The sequence below is a fragment of the Oryzias latipes genome, chromosome 17 (genome assembly GCF_053564925.1).
Source record: "Oryzias latipes strain Hd-rR chromosome 17, Olatipes_Hd-rR_3.1".
NCBI classification, from domain to species: domain Eukaryota; kingdom Metazoa; phylum Chordata; class Actinopteri; order Beloniformes; family Adrianichthyidae; genus Oryzias; species Oryzias latipes.
Window position 1 is genome coordinate 4,194,555 of NC_136253.1, and position 5,708 is coordinate 4,200,262.

A 5,708-nucleotide genomic window follows, 5' to 3' on the forward strand; every position below is an offset into this window, starting at 1 on the left:
TACCAAGCCAGTTTGTTTCTTTAGAGCTGCATTTTGAGTCTTTCTTTAGGTTGCTGTATATCAGCTCGTTTCAGATTGATCTCACAAAAACCAATCGGATAATTGGCAACAGGAAGACAGACAGATTAATATTCGCCGTTTTCAGTAAGGTGGAGGAGACAAACACAGAACAAATGCCTCCTTGCACGAGACAGTGAAGGGTTCAGTTTTTCTGAACAAATACATAAAATCTAAACCACATTTTCCATCATCAGAACACAGCAGATTCAAAAATAGTCTTCGTAAAATGCTTATATTTATTGGGTTTTTACTTTGGAAAATTGGTTTTGTCCTAATAGGTGTTAAATAGAAGTAGTTCGCCTCCAGACCAGGTGGTGGCGGTAATGCTCCACTTTGTTTTCTGGTCAAGCGCCAAATGAACAACACCCAAAAGAGAAAAGAAATGAGCATGGGTGTCCGAATTGCTTTTAAAAATCATGGGAACTATATAGTGCCGCACTATATAGGGTTTTAGTAGTTAGGGATTAAGGTAGGAATTCGGACACAGCCATAATGTAAGGTGGTGCAACGAATTGTGGGATACCATTTTCCTCTCCTGTCTGGGCAGATTGGGGTTTCAGTGTGAGCTTTTGTCCATGTGTTTTGTTGGCTAGCTGTTTTACTCTGTTTTAACTTGTAATTTAAACTGTTATATTTCTTTCTTTCTGCACCATGAGTTAGAGTGTAGGACAGGATGATGACCAAGCCCCTTGTGCAAAAAGACACCGTATGTCCAAATATTAAAGACAGAGCTCATGATATGTGACCTCCTGTCCTGTAATGTGAGACATTGCTAAGTGATTCATGTCTTTCATTTGGAAATTACAGAGGCTACGTTCACACTGCAGGCTGAAACGACCCAATTCCGAATTTTTTGCCCCTAAGCGGCCCAATTCCGATCTTTTCATGACAGTCTGAATGACACAGATCCGATCTTTTCAATTGCGACCCAGGCCCCGTGGGTTTGCCGTCCTGATTCCGAATTGTAGCCGTTCTTTTCAATTGCGACCGCCGTCTGACCGGCCAGGCGACTTGATTCCGAACCGTACGTCATCGACACGCAACAAACGTCATCATTTTGCGTTGAAGTAGGCGGGAACGAGAACGTAAACATCAACCATGGTGGACGATGCTGCTGAGACCAGTCAGTGGAAGGGAAGGGAGGTCACTGATTGGATTATTATTTGGGCTGATCGCTCTTTTCAGGCCAAACTCCAGGGCTCTTATCGCAACTGGGCGGTTTTTGAAAAAATTCCAGCTAAATGGCTGAGCGTGGTGTTGAACATTTCCCGCGATAACTTTTTTTTCTTTCTCCCCTTTCCGACCGTGCTCAAGCGCAGGGGACCCGAGGCGATCCTCCTCCTCTTCCCTGTTCTGATCCTTAGATTCTCCAGAACGGGTTAATAAAGAGTCCATAGCATTTACTCTGGGGGGAACCTTCTTTTATTACCGTCCTCCGTAACACACAACATGAATGCGCGCCCACACTGCCCCCCCCCCCCCCTATTATCTATTGCGGCACGCGCTTGCACACACACACACACACGCGGGGGCGCGGCCCCAACACATACACATTCCTCTTCCACTACAGTGGGTACAGACGATCCCGACTCCAATGCCTTCTTAAAATGAGAAGATTGTAATTGTGCTGCTTCTTCGTGAAAATAAATTTAATATTACAAAAAGAGCTCCGCTTTTGACAACACTGTTGTTGACATCCATTGTTAACGTTTGCTCCGCAAACAACAAGTGACGTCGTTCACTGTTGAGTATTCTTCTGGCTTCTGCGCATGCGGGGCTCGTTTGGGTCGTGTCACGGTCACACTGGAGATCACAAAAGTTCGGATTTACTTGGAAATGTGAACGGTCTAGCAAACAATTCAGATTTTTTCAAAAAATCCGAATTGAGCATTAAGCCCTGCAGTGTGAACGTAGCCACAGACTATTGGCCTAAACTTTATCGCATGTAAAATCAATAAAATCATAGTGAAAAAATGAAGAAATAAGAACCAAAGCAAGAAATACATTGTATTGAGTAGGATGAATGTATGACATTCAGTTAGAAAAATGTGATGATTTAAGTTGTATCAACAAAAAAAAATTAAGTTAGATCAACATATTAAATTGAGTTGGATGAATGAATTGAAGTGAATCATTTAAATTTGATCAACTCTTTTTTTTAGAGTGCAGTGATGGGAGAAAAAATCCTGATCAGGATATTCCTAGTTTAAACCATAAAACATGCAACTCTTGAAAATTCTCCGTAATTCTTTTGGCATCAGTGTGAACACAAGAAACATCTCTTTGATACAGCAAATGAGCTTCTTCCCTCTGTTTAGTGTTTGTTCATGCAATAAGGAAAATAAAATAAAGTGTATCCATGAGAACTAACACAAATGTTGATCACTATCAGTTAGTCTATAGAGTAAAATTAGAAGGATTTCATGCCTGTAGGGATGTCGATCGCGTTTGAAGCATGTGGGGGTAGATCGTGGGCCTTCAGAAATAAAAAAACCTGTCAGGTTCGAGGCTGATGAGCATGAAGGACCCACAATGAAGGGACGGGAAGCACACGGTTCCAGGGCCAAAGATTTGTTCTCAAAAAACAAAAAAAGCACTAGAGGAAGGCAGAAACCAGACTTAAATCCAAACAGGACTGACAAGACACAGGTGAACATGATCAGGAGAGATTGGGACCAGGGGAGTAAAACCCAAAAACATGACATAACAGGAAACCTTTCAAAATAGGAAACAGAACTCAAACATGACTGAAATACAAAAGGAAGCAAAAATTAAGGCAAAGAAACCCAAACCATGACAAAAACAAAAGGATAGATAGACAGAGACAGACAGACAGACTGACTGACAGATACCAAAAATTGCCGTCACTGCATGAAGTATGTCATTTGATTAACATGAAGAAAAGCCAGTCAAACATATGATACACAAACGTCACTGCAGATAAGTGTTTAACTACACTGAGTACACCTTCTGCCTGCCATCAGAGAGCCTCTGCTGGCCTGACTGCATGCTGGCTTCACGACGGAGGGCCCCTTGGTGCGCAGGAGTGCTTAGAAAAGGAACACTACTGTAAGGACAGTAAAATAGGCTACCTCATTGTTAGTTGTTTTACAATTGTTTAATTTAAAAGCTGTTTATTGTTTTGTGGGTTCATTACAAATCTTGTAGTACTGGATATGGCCAGCAGGTGGAACCAGCGCCGTCGACGAAGACTGACATCATGCTGGAGTGCACAGGGCAGCAGCGTGAATGAGAGAAAAAGGAAAGCGTTTTGAGGAGCGCTGACAGTTAGTGTTTTGAAAAAGCCACATGTATGTGTTTGCATACACGGCTGTAGGTAGGAAAACCCGTGAGTAAAACACAGATAATGTTCAGTGGTCTACTTTTCATTTAAAGTCTGCAACTGTTCCTTTTCTTTCTTCTAGTGATGTGTCTAAACAAATTCTTGAGTTTATACACCAAATACTAAATTCAAACAATATATCGGATAAACATTGGAATAAATGGACAAAAGTAATTGGATTAAACACCTTATCAGAAAAAAAATGTGTCATGTAAACACGGCATTCGGAATACTCTGCCCCGATCAGACTCATTTAATTTCCTTCCAGTCGAGATAGGTGGGTTATGCCGATTGTTGATCAAATCGCGGTGCATGTAAACAATTTATTCAGATTGTGAATCATTACTGCACTGGCTGTTATGTCATGCATAGATGGTGTGGAGCTCCAGAGGAGGCTTTGAAACGCGAACAGGACTGGCTGGCTGCTCCGTGCGAGCAAAACCATGTCTCTGAGCAATGCACCTGGACTCGTAGTTTGTATTTCGAGCAGGGGAGGGTGCTTTATTTATGTGAGCTTTGGAGGAGGCTTCAGACCACAGTCTGTCTGGGTGCTCTGCATGAGCGAGGAGCCGGAATCAGTAGAACTCCTGGGAGAACTATTTCCAAGCAGAAGAGCGGCTTCGGCACAGTGTGTGAGCAGGTGGAGGCGGCTGTTGAAGGCAGAAAAGCCAATCCGCACAGAAACTGTGTAAATAATAATGTGAGTTTGTGAATTTGTGTTTCCAATCGTGTCCAGACAAAATAAAGGCTGATGTTATTCCCACATGTGAACGTGCAGATACTATAAAAATTATGAGGAAACAGAGACTTAATAATAATCATAATAATAAAAGCATATTTAGAAGATCATCTCTCACAACAGAACTCCCTATATCTTCTTCTACGATTCTTTCAGGTATTTTAGGCAGTTGCACTTGACTTGCTACTAATTCTGTTCATATATATGTGTATATATATATATATATATATATATATATATATACTGTATATAAACGCCCCTCCTGGGCCAAGCCTGGGAGCTTGAGGGTCCTGCAGTATCTTAGCTGTTCCTAGCACTGCGTTTTTCTGGACTGAGAGGTCTGAGGTCTTTCCAGGGATCTGTTGTAGCCACTCCTCCAGCTTGGGGGTTACTGCCCCGAGTGCTCCAATTACCACAGGCACCACTGTCACCTCGAAGCATCCATTCATTCCACATGTAACCACTCTGGGTGGGATTACTTGAGTAGTAGCATTCTAACAGAACTTTGTTGTCACATCTATTCAATTTCTGTTGTGTTCCAGTAGCCCACTTTCCATAATATATATATTGTGTGTGTGTGTGTGTGTGTGTGTAAATAATATGTGCCACTTTGCAGTCCTGACAAACATTGTAAACGATCGTGAAATTTTCCAATCGCGTCCAGACAAAATGAAGGCTGATATTATTCCCACACATTTCATATTTACGTACATCCTGTTTTTATTTAATCACATATATAATAGTTTTTGTCCTTCAGATTCTGTAGATACTCAAAATTAAATGACTCAGAATTGGACTGGGGCCAAAGAAACTGATCGGGGAATCTTTATTTTTAAAAATCCTGCATATCATATTTTCTGTCCTTTTTAAAAAAAACATTGTTTATGTGGCAGAAATAATGTTAAAATAGGCTTCAACCCTTTAACATAAGAGCTTTAGCCACTGCATCGCTGGATTTTTCTACGCACCTACCTTTTTTAAATTGAGCTTCATCTGACATCATCTTATTAAACATTAAACTTTGGGATCGCGGTGTACTGATATGTACTGATATGTGATATACTCTGAAGAACAGGTTGTTCTTTTCCTTCACCTTAATGAGGTTTCTTGTTACAGATGCAGCTCAATGTCCAGCAGTTTAATTTGGTTCCAACTTGATAACAATTTAAAAATCATTCTAATGTTTAACTTCTCTTGCTCTTTCACCAACAAGTATGTAATAAAGGAATAGTTGTCAGCCAAGGTAGTTACAATAAAACATGCACCACTTCAAAGTCCTCTGAATTTTTTCTGGCATTTTACCCTTCTTTCCTTGGTGTAGGGTTTAGTTTATTTAAATATGAATACAAAATCATTGTATTGTTCACTTAAAGGAAACCATGTGAAAACACACAATTTTTAATCACCATTGCTGAGACTGACAGAAAGGAAATAAAGAAAGATTTTCATGGTAGTTTTAGTCGTGTTGCATGAAGGCCACACAGTCTAGTCCAGCCTTCTCTAAAGACCTTAATTATCCTGTTTAATGCTTTTTTAAATTCTGGTGCTTCCTCATGGGGAACCATT